Source organism: Psammomys obesus, unplaced genomic scaffold (genome assembly GCF_907164565.1).
Source record: "Psammomys obesus unplaced genomic scaffold, mPsaObe1.curated_primary_1811, whole genome shotgun sequence".
Lineage (NCBI taxonomy): Eukaryota > Metazoa > Chordata > Mammalia > Rodentia > Muridae > Psammomys > Psammomys obesus.
The window spans coordinates 6,450,768-6,469,831 of record NW_026585698.1 but is presented as its reverse complement, the minus strand read 5'-3'; positions in this window follow the sequence as shown (position 1 = coordinate 6,469,831).

Below are 19,064 nucleotides of genomic sequence, written 5' to 3'. Positions count from 1 at the left end.
ATAGGAAATGTCTGTCACACAACAAAGTCTTGCAGTTTAAGGAAAACTTCATGGAAATAAATCCACAAAAGCAAACCCTTTACAGAATAAGCAGTACACTAGATGCAAGGGACTGAGGAGGACAGCTCGGTGGTTGAGGACACGATGCTCTTGTAGAGGACCAGGGTTCAATTCCCAGCACCCACATGGAGAGTCACGGTCAGCATAACTCCAACTTCAGACAGGATGGCCAGAGAACAGAAGGTCAGAGAATGAGAAGAACATCTTCCCAACAGTGTGGACGGAGTGGAGAGGCCAGATGTTCTCAGAGATTCCTTTTCCTGTTAGAGTATTAGTTTTTGAGAAGAACAAGAACCTAGACTGTGGCGGAAATCTGTTGAGCTCTCAGTGGTGATCCTCCCCGACATAAACGATACACGTGGAAATGTTGACCCGGGAGCTGACACTGCACCTGGAAGCGGATAGAATACCCAGTAACCTAAAACAACGTGGTGGCCCTGTTCACTGTGTGAGCAGCAGTGTTGTTCGGTGTGGGGGGGAGGGGGGATGTTTGTGGGAAGGCAGAAGACACAAACCAGCTTGTGTAGCAGCTCTCCAAAGGTTCCTGGGACCCACAGAACTCTGGTTCGTGGAGAAAAGGAGCCTCAGTAATGTAACCAGGTTCACAGACAGATGGTTTGACTTTGAGCCCTGGGTACGCATGAAAGCTGCAGCCTTGGAGCTCTCTGCATTGCTGGCATGCAGCTCAACAGGCCCAAGAGATCTCCTCCCCTCAGTGAAGCTGGTAGGAGTCTCCTCCTTCACCAGTTCTTTCTTTTCTCCCTTGTAAAACTTGGGTGGAGCCTTCTGGAGCTCTCCAAGTTCCTGCTTTGCCTCATAGAGTGTTTACCTCTGGGATCTTATGACACCCCCTTCCCCCCCCCCCCCCCCCGCGGAAGTTGCTGTGCACATTCTTAGGGGCGATAATTTAAAAAAGATGTGCCCATAAACTGAGGTGGGAAAAAAGAGGAGGCAAGGCTGGCTGCCAAGAGGAACTGGGGCTGTTTCTTTGGAGCCCTGGAGAAAAGTCAAGAAGCTGAGCCTGGGGACGCGTCACCCGGAATGGCGCTCCCACAGGAAGAGGGCAGAGGGGCCTGGCCAGGAGGCAGAAGCTGCCGGAGCCAGTGCTGGGTGTGGTGTTCTGGTGTGTTTCCAGCCTGAAATTATCCCCAAGGCACCGAGTTCAGGACGTGGGTGGGTAACTGGAGAAATACCATTACAGGAAAAGCACAATAATTTATAAAGTTTACTTCTTGCTTCTTCATATTTAGGTTTGAATGGTGGTATAAATTGCTGGCGTCCCGCTCAGCGTTTCATTGTGGCATTATTGGAGGTGTGGCCTGGTTGGAGGAAGTGCGTCAGTAGGAGCCGGGCTTTGAGGTTTAAGAAGCTCAAGCCAGGTTCAGTGGCTCCCTCTCCTCCTGCTCCTTGCTGGTATGGATGTAGAACTCTCAAGGCCTTCTCCAGCACCGTGTCTGCCTCCATGCTGCCGTACTTCCCACCAATGAAACCTTTCTTTATAAGGGTTGCTGCTATCATCATGGTTACCTATGTTAGGGTAACAGAAACCCTCGCTAGGACAAGAGGTAAAGAAGGCTATTCACAAACATTTCCCAGAGTGCTGATTTCAAATTCAAGTTCAAATTCCTTCATTCATGCTAGACAAGCGCTCTACTGCTGAGCTACATCTCTTGCCCAATTATGCTTTCTATATTCATTCACATGTTAGTGGAAACAGGCCAATGAAGGTATTATCTAGGTCTCAGATTCCATTTGAAAAGGAGAGGGTCAAAAGGTGGAGGGGGGCACCGCCCACTTTTTTTTTTTTTTTTTTTTTTTTAAGATAGGGGCTCTCTGTTGTTCACAGCTGTGTGCCACAGGCCAGCTGGCGTGCAGGCTCCTGGGGGATTCTGGTTGCCATCTCTCATCTTGTCCTGGGGTGCTGGTACACTACAGTGCTGATCTAAGTGAGTTCTGGAGACCCAAACTCTGGTCCTCACACTCTTAGAGCAGGCAGGCCTGTTGCCCTCTGAGCCATTTTCCTAGCTCTAGATTATACACTGAAAATAAGTTCTTGTTTCTTTTCTTTGTCTCTTTCTCTTTTTTAAACTTTTAATTGATTTTTTTTTTGTGAATTTTACATCACGTAGCCTGATTCTGCTCATCTTCCTGTCCCTCCATATCTGCCCTATGCCCTTGCAAACTTCCCCCGAAATCTACTTGCAAATGTTCATTGCAATGAGTCATGGCTCCAGTTTCTTTTTAGCCCCAGGTTTTCTACACAGAGGTGGATTTCTAGTTAAAAGAAGAAGAAGGATGTTGTGTGGGTGGGAAGGAAGCTGAAGGTATGTTTGCAAGCAGTGTTGCTTGAGAAAAACATTATTTTTCTTATTAGAGATTGGCTAAGGGAGAAGGTGGGGGCAAGAGTTCTCCTCTTTAGTATTATCACTGGATACATAGTTTATCAGCTGGTGTGGACTAAGCAAAGGGTTGATAAAAAACAAAGGGGCTAGAAGACCAAATACACAGCAGCGCCAAAAGTGTTAGCGTGTGCTCTGCTGATAATCACCTTGCAGGAGCAGGCGTAGGCAGAGTTAGCTGCAAAACGCACAGGGAAACACCATTTCTGCAGGAATAGAATGCTGTGGTAGACCTCTCTTTTGGAGGAGCACTGCCTTCCCGTCACTTAACAGAAGGCAGGTAGGTCCTAGCTTAGACATAAGGACTTTCACTCTCCATCCCCAGCCACTGCCTTAGGACTCGAGTGCTTCGGAGCTGAAAGCATTAGAACAAACAAACAAACAAACAGACAAACAAGGTTTCATAAGAACCCACTTCTCTCTCTCCCCAGCCAATGTTTTCTTACTGTCGTGACTATTTTTTTCCCCCTCATAGTTCCTGACTGCTTTGGGAATCATGGCTATGGGTAGCACAAGAAGTGTTTGACAACTTTTATTCTCAGGTAGGGCTGGAGGCTTTCACTGTCAGCCAGGCAGACCCCAGAGACGATGTGTTGGTTGGTTTGGGTTAGACCAGGTGTCCAGCATTCCTGGATCTTAGACGGGCATAGGATTCAGCAGAACATGGAAGAGCCTACTTCAACCATGTGGTAGAGAGGGGAGGAGCATTTCTAAGTTTTTTTTTTTTTTCATTGTTTTCTTTTACCCCTTGAGTGCTGAGATTATAGGTGTGCATCGTCTTGCCTGGGTTAAGCTGTCCTGTGCATTGAACCCAGGGCTTGGGGCATCCTACTTAGGTTCTCGAGTAACTGAGCTTTCTTCTCTACCCCTACATTTTCCAGATGTGGAGGTAGGGTTACTGTTCCCAGAAGGGCAAGATTCTAGGTGCATAGTAATTCAGGCCTTCTCTTCTGCTATGTGAAATAAGACTGAGTTTTCTTTGACTTGTGCCTTCAAGCCCAACACAGGCACCAGCATCTGAGGGGTTGCCAGTGCAGACTTGTTGAATAGGACGATGTAGTTGTAAGCAGTCAGTTGGCTGCTGCTTTCAGTAAGCATTCTCATTCGGAGGACCAGAGACAGGTATCAGGCTGCAGGAGGTCCAGGTCTAACTACTATCCTGTGACACCCCTGTGAGGGGAAGTAAGAGAATAGAGTTCATATAGGAGTGATTTCTTCTGTGTGTGTGTGTGTAAAGGTATTAGAGGGATCTCTATAACTTAAGTGATGTCTTTGCCTTTAGTTTTCCAACTTTATCAGCTCATCTGATAGATAGTGGCTGACCTATCCTAGAATTCCTTGGATCATCTGCATTTCTGCTATCCACCTACTGCCTTCCAGACATGTGCTTAATTACTCTGCTCTCTCCTTAGCCATTGTCCAGTAAGAGCTGCATTACTGCAAGATGTCCTCGCTTCCATGACATGCTTTTCATACTTTGATTCTAAAAACATCTCCTGTAGGAAACACTATGTCTTAAAAGCACACCCTGTCAGTATGCTTATATCTTGCAAGATCTGAGAGGTTAATTTCAAGTTAGCTAGTCTCCTGGTGTCTCATTAATGAGGTCAGTCCCTTTTTAGACTGATGAACTTTAATATGTTTCTGAATGTCTGTGGGGTTCATGCTGAGTTAAAAGAAATGTCATGCCGCCATTCATCCAACCCACTTTAGTTTCCATTTTTTATTTAATGTAGCAGAAAAGGCACAGAATTTTTCAGTCATGAAAACCGAAGACATCAAAGGATATTTGATATTCATGGTTTGAATTTTGTGATTTCAGAGGAACCTCTTCACTAATGAAAACGATCCAGAATGGAATCATTTCCCACAAACACTTCATTCTGGTTTTGAATTTACAGCCAACATCTTGTTTAAATGGTGGTTTGGGGGTGCTATCATCTATAAATGTTTATCTGGACTGCAAAGAAAGCTGAGGACGTTCTCATCAGAATCGCCAAAGATGCGATGATGTCAGCTCTCCCTGGGAGGTGGCTGTCAAAGGTCGTCAGTTGAGATGGAAGAAAAACAAGAACCATGGGTGAGGATATTTTCCATTACACATGCCTCTAAACAGGAGAATAAATAGAGAGGGACCAGGATTCTGTCCTTTGTGCCTGATTACCTGTTGCCAAGTTGGACCCAGCTCTGTCTCTGTGTGGTCTTTTTAGCAGGGCACAGAAGACAAGTTTCCCAAAGTCTTTTTTCCCTCTCCTGTTAGAAGCTGAGTTGCCCTCTGCCCTGCTCTGTCAAAGAGGAGACTGGAAGGTAGAAGAGAGAGGTTGTTGCTTTTCTCGGGAGACTTGAGGGCAGATAAAGATGGCCGAAGCACCTTTCAGTGAGTGTCTTGTAAGGTATGCAAGTCCGTGCTGTAGGCTGAAGGTTTAAACAATGACTTCTGACTTTTATTCCTACAGATCCTGTGGTCGCCATAACTCCCTGTGTTAAGCTCTCAGTACTTTAAAACTTTAAAACATGGGATGGCTTTGCTCCATTCTCAACCTTGACCCTGACTGACGTTCCCTTTTGGCTTCCACACAGCCATAGTGTTTGTCCACATGGTTGTCAGGATGCTCAAGGAGAAATTAGCTTGCTGCTGGAAGTCGAAGAGAGAGAGAGAGAGAGAGAGAGAGAGAGAGAGAGAGAGAATCGGAAGTTGGCAGCTTGAAGAGGATCAGGCTGTTTATGCTTTATGTTTCTATGCCACCCCACCCTATGACTTCCAGAACACCTGCCTCCTTTAGATGGACATTGTGGGAGCAGAATCTTCAGCCCTAGTACAAATGCTACTGAGAGAGGTTCTGGAGGTTTCTTAGGTTCTACACTATACTAGGTGGGGTTTCCTGGGGGAACAGAAGTGCTTGAATGTATACATTTTATGAAAGACGACTTACACGTTCAGGGTTGAATAATCCGACAGAGGCTACAGAGGCTAAGAACCTAGTTGCTGCTTCCCCCATAAATATTCCTCAGCAGTCCCAAATATAAGGCTGAAGGAACTGAACCCTGATACCAGTGAAAGATGCATCAGCAGCAGCAGGCACAGCGTGAGCATCATCATCATTATCATCATCATCATCATCAGCAGCAGCAGGACAGATGCATTCACCAATAAGCAGTGAAGGCAGACAAACAAACAACGTCCATTTTCCTTCAGAGGCCATTAGATCCCAGCCACCTGCTTGGAGGTCACTCATTTGGGTTAGGGTCTTCTTCCCTCATTTCATCCTTCCCGGAGATGCCTCTGTAGCCTGCTGTGTTTCTCAGTTGGTTTCAGGTCCCGGTGATCAAGATGAACCGCCACACTGATGTAGATGGCCATCAGTCTCTCTCACGTCTGAGGCATCTTTGATTTAAGCTTCAGGAGGCTTCTTTGATGTGTTTGACATGCAGACAAAGCACAGTTTTGGAGGCTTTGGACAAGGAGAGGGAGCTGGGAATGGTAATTGAATCTTGCATACATATATATATATATATATATATATATATATATATATATATTTTTTTTTTTTTTTTTTTTCCTAGAGCTCTTCCACTAAAGAAAGCCTGTACTCTATCATCTAGGTCATTGGTTCTCTACCTGTGGGTCTCAATCCCCTTTGGGGGAGGGGCTGCATATCACATATCCTGCATATCAAATACTTACATTATGATTTATAACACTAGCAAAATTACAGTTATGAAGTAGCAGCAAAATAATCTTATGGTTAGGAATCCCCACGACATATATTAAAGGGTCCCAGCATTTGGAAGCCCTGGTCTAGATGCTCATCAAGAGATGAAGGGGTGAAGAAAGTGTGGCATATATCCATCAAAGAGTTTTATTCGGCTGTAGAGACTGCACAAGCACGAAGACCCGGGCTAAGATCCGCACCCATGTAAAATAGTGGGTGTGGCCCTGTTCACAGGTAATCCCAGCACTGTGGACGGCGGGGACACGAGGATTGCAAGAGCTTGCTGACTGCCAGCCTAGCTCCAGGTTCTGTGACAGACCCCATTTCAAAGGAACACTGAAAAGTAGTTGAGGAGGACACTCAGTGTTCTCCTATGGCCTCTGCACACACATGTGACATGAAAGTTGAGGGACAGAAGGCAGCAGCGTGAGGAGTGAGGGGGCAAGGAAAGATGATGTGGAGTGGACATGAGCAGAGCACCATGATAAGGTTATAATGAAAACCACTGTTCTGTAAATAATAATATATATATTAAAAAAAAAACAATCATGAGAGTACTGTCAATGCGTTTCTTCTTCGTACTGTGAAATAGAGGCAGAGTGGGGCTGGAGACCAAAGTATGTTGTAAGCTGTGATTTTATCCTAAACAGCTGTATGCCCAAAACACCACACAGACACTGGGACTTATTTAACTAACCTAGAACACAATGTTGGGCAATAGTTTTCCATCCTAAACCTCCAAGTCCTCATAGTTTCCTAATATTTAGATTTCCCACATTATACTTGCTTTTAGTGAAATCTTAGGTCGGTTCATTCTCCACGTCGTTCCAAGACCTCTCCTCCTCTGTTCTCCCAGCTCTGCCTCTTGCCCTTCTCCCATCCTGTCCTTTGGCTCCTCCCTCTCTTCCTGCTTCCTTTCCCTTGCTCAACATTGTGGCTAGTTGCTTTATTTTGGCATGTTTACACAAAGTTGAGACAGGTGATGCTTAGAATAAGTATCACAATGCAATGTCTGGATTGAAACCAGAGAGTTAGGGGAGAGAAATCAGCCTTTGAATGAACAAGGGTAAAGTGTATACATTTCAACAGAACATTATACCAACAATAGTAACTTACTTTGTGTCTAGGGAGGACCAGTGTGTGTGGGGTGGGGGTAGGGGCTCCCGCTAGGATGTGTCTTGGAGGTACTGGGAAGCAGTGCTGGCAATGGCTTCCTTACCGTGTACCTACAGGCTGTACCTTATCAGAGATGCATGTCCCTCAGTGGCCTATTTGTTTTCTGTTTTGCTTTGATAAGTAATATTAGACAATGACTGCAAAAGTGCACATAAATCTAACTTTAAAGAGATTAGATTCTACCTATTATGATTTTCTCACTGCTGGTAGTTTGATCAAAAAGGAATTCTCAGCAGAGAATGGGAAACAGAGATGCTCCCCTGGCTAAAATCATTCATGCTAAATGCTTATGTAAGGTAGAACCAGGAAGCTTTATAAGATAAAAGTGCTCTCTCCTTAGTTAGCTTTCTCTTTTGCCTCCTCTCTTATCTCTAACTGAGGTCTTTTGAAATACAAATGTATCTCGTCTGAAATGATAATTCACTTCCTAGACTCAAAGCTTTAGAACTCCCTCCCTTTCAGAGAAAGAAATACATCTCATCCCATCTCTGTAGTTCTGTCGAGGTGTTTGCCGCTGTCAGCAGAAACCAGAGAAGGCTAGATCTGAAGTCTAGCTTTGTAAGAGCTGGAGCCTCCTGCAAGGCGCAATTCATTCTTAATCTCACCGCAGACAATCAATGCCCCTCCCACTGGGACTTCATCAGATTTCGTCTCTAAGTGCACATCTACTAAGCTACTGTGTCATAATCACTGGACTCCCATGGTGTGCTGAACATCCTCAGTCTCTCTCTCTCCTTTTTCTTTTTTCCTTTCTCCTCTAGCTAATGAAGATGGTAAACTTTCTTCTCTCAGCTCTTAACTTAGTGAAAGAGATAAATCAAACAAAACAAAGATGATGTGTTCGATGGCTGAGGACACATGGCAGGACCGTTGTAGCTCGAGGTTTGCATGTCAAGGGTGTTGGGAGATATTCTAACGCTGACTCTCAAGATCTGGTTACACCTATCCATGATTTGTAAACCTGCCTTAGTCATTATATATGATTGATTGATTGATTGATTGATTGATTGATTAAACAGTCTATACCGGAGCAGGGCAGAACAGGGTAGGCATGGCTAAGGTTCCAGGGCTTTGGAGGGAATCACAGGAGAGGAAGAAGGAGGATGCCAGGATGGGTGCCTAGAGAAGAAACAATGTGGGGGCAGGAGGAGGAAGGACTCCAAAAAACGGAGTGAAAAGGCCCAGATGAAGAATACAAGCAAGTATTTATAAGACTATAGATGGGGGCTAGAGAGATGGCTCAGTGGTTAAGAGCACTGGCTGCTCTTCCAGAGGTCATGAGTTCAATTCCCAGCAACCACATGGTGGCTCACAACCATCAATAATGAGGTCTGGTGCCCTCTTCTGGCATGCAGGCAGAACACTGTATATGTAATTAATTAAAAAAAAAGCCTTTAAAAAAAGATTATAGATGGAAGATAGGATGGTTAAGGAGGATAGCGTTGGCTGGGGACAGGGAGATGGATGGTGAGGTGATTCAGACAGTTTAGGTGGGAATATCTGCCCGACCCAAGGTAAATAAAGTAACTGTAAAATCTAACAGGTGACTGTGTCTTATCATTTGTGATAGCAGGTTAAATAATGCCGCCGTGATAATCTTAGGGTTAATCGTAAACATATAGCCCAACACTTAAAATTTATTACAACACAAGGGCGTTCTGTAGGTGGGACTGTGCACAGACTGACAATTAATGGTTTGTCTGCTCTGAGTCAGCCTTCAGTCTTCATGGCTTCCAAATGCCCAGGTGGCTTTAATTTGGAAGTACGTGAAAGGAAGACACAGGCCTCTTTCAGAAACAGTACACACAAGAGGGGCAGAAGGTGGCCTTTACCATGCAAACTTCTGCGTATTGTTTTGGGTCGGTGGGAAGCCAAAGAAAGAACTTAACCAGATGAGTGACAGGTTTTAGAAAAACTACGCTGGTTGCAGAGAGAAGAATGAACTGGAAAGGAACAGAAGCTAGTGTGCAAGGGTTGCTGGGGCTGGCAAGGATGGTGGCATGCAAGGTTCAATACTTGTCTGTCTTTGGGAATGGTTTTATGGTGTCGCTATCCTAGCACAGTGGGAGTGACTTAACAAAAGCTTACCAAGAGTACATGATTCTTCCTTTCTTTTTTATTTGTGTGTGTGTGGGTTTTGCCTGCATGCATGTATGTGTCTCACAAACATGCAATACCCAGGGAGGTCAGAAGAGGGTATCAGATCTCCCGGAACTGGATTTATAGATGATGGTGAGTCATCACATGGGTGCTGGGAATCAAACCAGGATCCTCTGAAAGAGTAGCCAGTGCTCTTAACTGGCTAGCCATCTTTCCAGCCCCACTCTTCCTTTTATTGTGAAACAAAAGCATATTTTTCTTTTTTTAATTAAATTTTAGTTTTTATATTAATTACAGTTTATTCACTTTGTATCCCAGCTGTAGCTCCTCCCTCATGCCCTCCCAACCCACCCTCCCTTCCTCATTTCCTCCCAAGCCCCTCTCCAAATCCTCTAATAGGGGAGGTCCCCCTGTCCTCCCATCTGACCCTAGCCTATCAGGTCTCATTATGTATACAGTATTCTGCCTGCCAGAATACTGGGCACCAGATCTCAACACAGATGGCTGTGAGCCACCATGTGGCTGCTGGGAATTGAACTCAGGACCTACCTCTGGAAGAGCAGCCAGTGCTCTTAATCTCTGAGACATCCCTCCATCCCACAAAAGTATATTTTGATACTCCTTATCTTTTCATGTATGTGTAAGCCTAGGTTACTTGCTGTTCTCAGACTAAGCTGGGAGGTGGTATAGGAAATCCCCCATGATAACCATTCTTTGAGGCGCTCATGAAGTTTTTCATGCAGGTTCTACACTGTTTTGGAAACAGTTCTTCATTAAAAAAAAGTTAGCTATTATTTTCCATTTTAGAAAAGTCAATTTAAGTTTCACTCATTCAGGTATTCTTTTGAAGCCATTATTTGTATGTCCAGCCATTCCTTTTCATTTTCACTGACCAAAGAAATGCCAAAGTGGCAAGGGCAAGCACCCACGAAGAACATTTTAAACCATCCTCCTCATGATAAGTACTGTTGTGTACTTTGCACAAGTGTGGCCGTGATACCCTTGACGACTTGGGCACAACTCCCTGCTGTGTTAGACCCTGTTGCACAAGTCCTCTAGGTTAGGGCTGGTGAGATAGCGCAGTGGGTAAAGTGCTTGCCTGTGCAAGTGTAAGGACTCCATCTCAGAATCCGCCATCTACAGAAAAAGCCAGGAATGAGCTAGCTGATAGTGGCACACGCTTTTAATCCTAGCACCTGGGAGGCAGAGGCAGGTGGATCTCTCTGAGTTTGAGGCCAGCTTGGTGTACAGAGTGGGGTTACAGGACTGCCAAGGCTACACAGAAAAGGCCTGCCTCAGAACACAAAACCAACCAACCAAACAAACAAAGGAAAGGAAGGAAGAAAGAAAGGAAGGAGGAAACAACCCAGAAGTCTCTCAACCGAGGAATGGATACAGAAATTGTGGTACATTTACACAATAGAATACGACTCAGCAATTAAAAACAAGGAAATCATGAAATTTGCAGGCAAATGGTGGGAACTAGAAAAGATCATGAGTGAGGTATCCCAGAAGCAGAAAGACACACATGGTATACACTCTTATAAGTGAATATTAGACATCTAATATAGGATAATCATACTAAAATCTGTACACCTAAAGAAGCTAAGCAAGAAGGACCCTGGGTAAGATGATCAATCCTCATTCAGAGAGGCAAATGAGATGGACATCGGAAGAGGGAGAAAATAGGGGACAGGACAGGAGCCTACCACAGAGGGCCTCTGGAAGACTTTACTGATCAGGGTATTGAAGCAGATGCTGAGACTTACAGCCAAACTTTGGGCAGAGTGCAGGGAGTCTTATGAAAGAAGAGGGGATAGAAAGACCTGGAGAAGACAGGCGCTCCACAATGAGAGCAACAGAACCAAAAAATTTAGGCCCAGAGGTCTTTGCAGAGACTGATACTCCAACCAAGGACCATGCATGGAGATGTCCTAGAACCCCTGCACAGATGTAGCCCATGGCAGCTCAGTGTCCAAGTGGGTTCCCTAGTAAGAGGAACAGGGGCTGTCTCTGACATGAAATCAGCGGCTGGCTCTTTGGTCATCTCTCCCTGGTAGGGGTGTGCAGCCTTACCAGGCCACAGAGGTAGACAATGCAGCCAATCCTGATGAGACCTGATAGGCTAGGGTCAGATGGAAGGAGGATCTCCCATATCTCCTATAGGGGAGAGGCATAGGGGAAGAAGAGGGAGGAAGGATGGGACTGGGAGGAGATGAGGGAGGGGGCGACAGCTGGGATACAAAGTGAATATATTGTAATAAAAAATAAAGTAAAAAGAATGAATGAATGAATGAATGAAAGCAAGCAAGCAAGAAAGAAAGAAAAGGAAAGAATCCTGGTACTGGGAGATGAGGGGCCGGAGAAATGCAGCCTGTCAGTCTAGCCAATCAATGAGCCCTGGGCTCAGTGGGAGAGCCTGTTTCAGAAAAATAAGGTGGACAGTGATTGTGGAAGATCCCAATATTGACATATGACCTCTCTGGCATGCACACAAATATGCACACATGCATATATATTTTCATGTACTCAGAAGCACATGTACACACAACTCTCAGCCTTCCCCTCTTTACACACACAAAGACCTAAAAGGGCCTCACACTTGCCAGAGTGCTTTACTGTTAGTTATAAAATCATCATGATTTTTGAGCAACGAGCCTATCATTGCTAAGATTGTTATTACTTCCTCATTTTGTGCTGAACTCCGCAGATTTTTATAAATGGGAAGTCCTATCTAGAAGACTGCCATTTTCATCCTTATTCCATTTGGGATGAATTCAAGGTTAGAGAATTTAAGCAAGTTATCTTGGATGCACCATTGATAGGTAACAGGAAGTGTTGCCTCCAGAGCCCTGGGTTTTCCTTTGTCATTCCTTGTGTAACTCTGCAAGGGATGTGGGATTCGCCTACTCACTATTGTAGTGATGTTCCTCGTGCTGGTTTACTGTCTTTTGTTGGTAGTACAACAAGGTACACATGTTGGGCCTTTTGAGTCCAAATGGTGTGTCACTGGCTAATGCTGCAGCATAGCTCTGGACCTGATTGCCACAGGAGCCGCATGGTGGTGTTGGAAGCTACTGAGAAGCCTTCTCCAGCTTTGGTGGGTGGGGGTTCTCACAGTTTCTATTAGTGCTGGGATAGGAGACCCTGACCAAATAAACTTATGGGAGAAAGGGCTTGTTGTGGCTCATAGTTCATGGCAGGGAAATCACAGTAAGGAGCATACAGGAGCTGGCCCCATTGCACCGACCATCAAAAGCCACACATGAAGGGGAGGTCAGGTCCCCTTAGGGACGGACTCAACTACAATACCAGAAAGTTTTAATATTAACTTTCCTCTATACATTCCTAGGTTGTCGGCTGGCAGATGACCCACCCACCATGGGCTGTGTCTTTTCTTATCAGTGATCACAAGATAATCCCTTACAGACATTCTCAGAAGCTCACCTCCCAGGTGGTTCTAGACTTTTGTGGATCAGCGCTCTTAACTTCAGAGGAACCGGGAATCATCCGGAAAGCACAGCTGCCCTGATCCAACAGCCTTGTCTGGCATATTTATCTTCCGATGTCGTAGGCTGACCACAGGGGAAGTTGCACTCTGCCTCCGGTGAGGAGACAGCCTTTACCGTGCGGGCTTTCTTCTTGCTGCTTCTTTCCAGAGGCTGGGGCTTTTGGAGACAGGTCTTTAGTCTTTCCATTGCTTCCTACAGGTGTCTGTGCTGACCTTCCAACTATGAGCTGTGGGTGAAGATGAAAGCAGTCTCCGGTAGTCAGCGTGGGTGGCTGGCTATCTCTCTGCCACTTGTTCACTTTCAATTCATATAATGAAACTGGGATTTCACCGTTCCTTCTCATCTTTTTGGTTCAGAATGGACTTGATAACTGTCCCTACCCTAACTTTTTATCTCAACAATTTCTCCGTCCCTGCTTCCCTGTGAAACCAGATATAGACTTTAGTTTAGGAGTGACGCAGTCCTGGCTGTTCACTTTACCTGGTCATCTCTTCTAGCTGATTCGTCTGCTTGGGATCCCAAGCCTGGTCAACTCGAAGTTCAGATTTCCTATTGTTAGGACCCTTATCCCATCTCCCAGGCCTCTAGTGGCCAACCGAATTACTGTTCTCCATAACTCATTTCCTCTTCTGGGGAAAGAGGATCATGCACTCTTCCTGGTGCCCTGAGATTTGAGCAGCTGCCCCCATCCCAGGGATGTCAGACTAAACCATGGTCTTATTTTTTGGCCAATAAAATATGAGTGGATGTGTCAGTGTGGAGTTAGGAGCAGAGAATTAAGAGCCGTAATGTGCTCTGCCCTTGCTTTTGAGGCTGCCCTCTATTACAAACAGCGAAAACTCAATCACAGCTGCCTGAGTTCCCAGGAGAAAAGAGAACACTGGGTGAGAACCCAGCAGCACCACGCCATAGTCAGCAGCGGAGGGCTTACGAATCCCTCATTCTTTCCAACATCATAGAATGTGACCCAGGAAAGAATTATGTATTGTAAATAGTTGATGACATCTTCTGTGTGTATGTGGTTGGGAAGCTAATGCAGTCTTTTCTACTCCGGTAAAAGCTTCTTGGCATATCTCTCTTCCCAGGAGGATAGCTGGGGGTCATTGGAGGGAGGCTTAGCTATCAGCACATTTCCAGAGAAGCACGTCTAGTTTCGTGAATTTGCAATCTCGGCATTTAACCTAATGAAATCATGCCCTGGTCTTTTGCTTGTAATTCCCAGTCTCTACCTCCCACTCTCTCTTGAAGCAGTTGCCTTTGAATGCCAGTCTTGTCCATCACATTGGCTATTTGTGTTGCTGCACCCAGTCTCTGGTATGGTAGTTCCTTTACCTCATAGCAATAACAGCTTCTTGGAAGAGAACTGTCCTGCTCTTGCCAAACTGGAGCAATTTTCAGTGGCACCTTTGCCTAAGTGTGTAGCATTCTCATCTTGCCTCATGTACTATTGTCAGCTTTCGGCACTGGATACGAGAAACCACCTGGTCCCCTGTCTAAGTCACTGTTCTGTTGCTGTGAGGAGATCCTATGACCAAGGCAACTTATAAAAGAAAGCATTTAATGTGGCCTTGCGTACCGTTTCTGATGGTGAGTCCATGGCCACCATGGTGGGAAGCATGGCATCAGACAGGAAGAAATGTGCTGGAACAAATACAGAGAGCTCACACCTGATCTGAAAGTTGGAGGCACACAGAGAAGGAGACTGGGCCTGGTGTGAGCTTTGAAAACCCTAAACCCCACCCCCAGTAGCAGCTGAGCTCCTCCAACAGAGCCAGACATCCTAATCCTTCCGAAACAGTTCCAGCCAATGGGAACCAAACCTTCAAATATGGGAGCCTGTGGGGCCACCCACATTCAAACTACCGAATCTATCTGTGATTTTGATCTAACTGGGTGTGCTGACCTATCCCTGCAATCCTAGCACTCAGGACTGTGGAAATTCAAGGTCATCCTTGGCTACATATTGAGTTTGAGGTCCAGCCTGAGGTACACAAGACCCTGTCTTTAAAAAAAAAGAAATCAAGAGTGCACTTGAAAATGTAGAAAACGTTGATGAATAAACCTTTACTGTGACCCCTCCCCGTCCCATCCATATCTTTATTTTAAACCTGACCACTTCCAAAATGTAGTCACTGTGCACATGACCTTCTCATTCGGAGGTAAGCCCAAGTAGCTCTCTCTCTTTTTTTTCTCTCTCTTTCATGTATGTATGTATGTATGTATGTATGTATGTATGTATGTTCTATCTCTCTATCATCTATGTTCTCTCTATCATCTATCCATCTATCCATCTATTTCTATCTATTTATTATTTCATGATTGTCAGATTCAAGCCTACCAGGATGTTTTTCAAAGCCTTATCTCCTAGAGATTGGATTGTCTGGCCTGAAAAAGACACACTCTCTCTCAGTTGCCTCAGACTGGAAGGGACAGGTCATATTTACTCATAGACTAGGTCACACAGAGACTGTGTCACACAGTCTTATCTGGATATACAGGGAGATGGTGGTTTGGTAGGAGAGAGCAGGCTTAGACTTTGCAATGCCTGGTCCTGCTTTGACCATGTGTCTGTCATGCAAGAGCCAAGTGTGTCTGAAAACATGTTAAACATGTGTATGAAAGTCAGTGAGATGGTTGACTGGGTAAAGGCTTTTATCGCTAAGCCTAATGCCCTGAGTTCAGTCCCTGGGTCCCACAAGGTAGAGGAAGAAAACCATCTTCCATAGGTTGTCCTATGACATGCATACCATGCCCACATATATTTGCGTGCGCATGTGCGAGCGCGCATGTGCGAGCGCGCGGACGCGCACACAGACACTGCATAAGCATAATAATAATAAAAAGAAATGCAGGTCAGAAACCCTGCATGCAAAAGCTTGAGAACCAGAGCTGGAAAAACGGCTTTCCATCTTAAGCAGGTTAAGAGCACTGGCTATGTGTATTAGTCACCAAGAGAGCCCCTTGCACTATTCTACTGGAGGGCCCCAGGCCAGTTCCAGAACCCGTGTCAAGCAGCCCACATTGCCTGTGACTCTAGTTCCAGAGGATCTGAAACGGCTGGCCTCTGTGAACCCCTACACCACATGCCCCTGCCCACAGAGACACATAATTAAAATGAATCTTAGAAAAAGTCTGAGGACCGGAGGTAGCATGGGGCTGCATACTAGGCTTATTAGGGAACCTTAAAGCAAAGCAGACCCGAGCTCCCTGCAGCTTATCCAGGGCCAGTAAAATGAGAGTCACGGGGTCGCATGCCGGGGTATTCTAACTGTGGTTAGGGTCAGGGGTTCTTGCCCTCAATGGGAAAAACTACAGTTTCTGTTTCTTTTGTTGAACAGTAGAACGTTCAGCCATTGTCTGATTAACTTTAGATTAGTCAATTAGTGTCTCTGAACTTCCATTTTCTCATTCTTAATGTGGGCATAGTTCTAGAATCTATTGAGTTTTGAGGATTATAAGATGTCGCGTTTGCTTTACAGAGCAGCCCATGTACTCTCTATGCATATATAGAACTGTTTTAAAATTTTAATTTTGATTGTTCTTTCCGGAAACTGTACAGAGAGAGTAGTTTGCTAAATTTAAATCCAGGAGTATGTCTGCCATCTCATCCCTTACATTAAAAAACAAAAATCCCAGAAACCCCCACATGTGGTGGTTTGAATAAGAAGGTCCCCATAAGTTCATAGATTTGAGTGCTTGGTCACCGGGAAGTGAAGGATTAAGGGGTGCGGTCTTGTTGGAGGAAGTGCATCATTGGTTTTGAGGTTTTCAAAAGCCCAAGTGGATACAGATGTAGAACTCTCAGCCATTTCTTCAGCACCGCGTCTGCCTGGGTGTCACCATGCTTCCCGCCATGACGATAGTAGATGGAACCTCTGAAACTGTCAGCCAGCCCCAATGAAATGCTTTCTTGTGTAAGAGTTGCCGTGGTCGTGGGGTCTCTTCACAGCAATAGAACACTGACTAATACACTCATTTGTTTGTTTGTTTCTAATTTGTGCATATATTTACTTATTGTTCACGTGAATGTGTATATAGATATAGACTTGGTGCACTGTGGAGGTCAGAGGACAGCTTTCTGTCATCGTTTATCTCCTTATGCCACACGGGGACCAAACTCAAGTCATGAGGCTTCTTACCAGGCTGTTCCTTACATTTGGCCCTCACCCCCTCTCTTGGCATTGGGACTGGGAATTAGTCACCATATGGGCTAATAATTCATTATCCTTTTTTTTTTTTTTTTTTTATCTTAGTGCTTATCTTCCCGTTGTTTCCAATCATATCTGTCTCAAGCTCTGAATTTGGGGTAGTGTTTTACAGTCAGTTTGTGAAGGTAAAAGGGTCCCCCCCCATCTGCCTGGTGATCTTGCTGTGTGATTGGTACTAGAGAGGCCTGCTCAGCATGTGTGAGTGACACTGTTCTAGCATCTGAAAACGAAAGGACGCTTGCCCCTCTGTATTTGGTCTGTTGCTGGGAAAGAGAAAAGAAATACATTAGTTGCATAGACTTTCATTACGTTACATTAGTTGCATGAATTTTGCTAGTAATGTGAAATTTTCATGGAGTTGGGATTAGCTTAGATGTTTCAAGCCAAAAGAGCTCCTGAGCAGAGCTAAACAGTTGCCCTCATCTTCACAGGATTAGATCAGATTCTGTGTGCCTCCTAAAATGAAACGCTTTCTGTGTCTGAAAAGTTAAAGTGTTAGATAAAAGCTTGTGTTGACCAGTGAAACTCTTCTTTGATTTCGAGTTTGTGCTTCAACGGCTCTGGATGACAGCTGTGATACACCAAATCCGGAACAAGACAGAAATTGGTACTTCATTTGATGGAGTCTGTGAATCATGCCAGGGTTAATACTTTGACAGCAGAACACCTGTACTTAAACTTTGGAATGGATATAGATGGTTCAGTCCATTCAGGCACTCTGGCAGAAGGGAATTTAGGACCAGGCGAGCATGCTGGCTGGTTATGAGCATAATTTTCAAGGAAGTAATAACAAAGCTGGGTGTTGACAGCCTTGAGTTCAAATTTCAGACTCTCCCTGTAATATGTTATAAATCAGTTCTCACTGGATCTTCTTTACTGCCTGTAAAATATGATTTGCTGTGTTCCTTTTCACACATAGCTCATTGTGCTTTTCAAATACGTATCTCCAGGATTGGGAAGTAATTAAAAATAATTTCATGCTAAATTGCAGTCATTTAGAGGGCACACTTTTTTTTTTTTTTCTAAGAAGTTCTTTACTCCCTGGGTTTTTTTGGGGGGGGGGGTGGGGGGGGGGTTAGCTAATTAGCTCCTGGAGGCAATCTGGAACATGAGTTCATCATCAGCCCTGGGCCAAGCTCTGCCATCAGAACACCAGATGCCAGGCGTGGTGGTGGCGCTCACTGGCCTCTCATCGTTTCTGTGGGGGAAAATCTGACTTTTGCAGGCCCAGTTCCCTCTATGGGTTTGTTGTTTTGGCTGACAGATGGAGAGAGAAGCTGACAGTGACTCCTCAGCCAAGAAGGGCGAGGATGTTTGCCACCACAGGGAGGTGGAATGTTTCCTTCCTAAGGCTGCCACCCTTTAATACCATTTTTAGGGTTCTGGTGACTTTCAGCCATAAAATTATTCTCATTGCTACGCCATAACTGTAATCCTGCTACTGTTAGGAATCGGAAATGATGTATATATCTGAAATGCAGGATATCTGGTATGGGACTCCCCATGAAACGGTCATTCACAACCCCTTAAGGGGTTATGACCCACAGTCTGAGAACCACTGCAGTAGGATATCTTTTTAGTTTCCATGCCCCAGTTTTATTTATTTATTTATTTTAAAGCAGAACTCTATTTTTTTTCTCAGTAAAACTAAGGAAGGTTCGTAGTTGGAACTGGGGTGTCCCTGAGGATAGGGCTCTGCCGTGGCAGTCACAAGCGTGTGGGAGGGAATCTGGCTTGGGCAATGACTCAGGCCTGTGAGCCTGAATGTGTTCCTCTGTTATTTTCATCCACCTTCTGGGCTTGTGAGGATCACCTAAGCCAACATGTGGTGAATAACTGGCAAGCTCACGGTTTGGCAGCTAGCATATTGCAGGCAGCGTTCTAGTCACGTTTTCC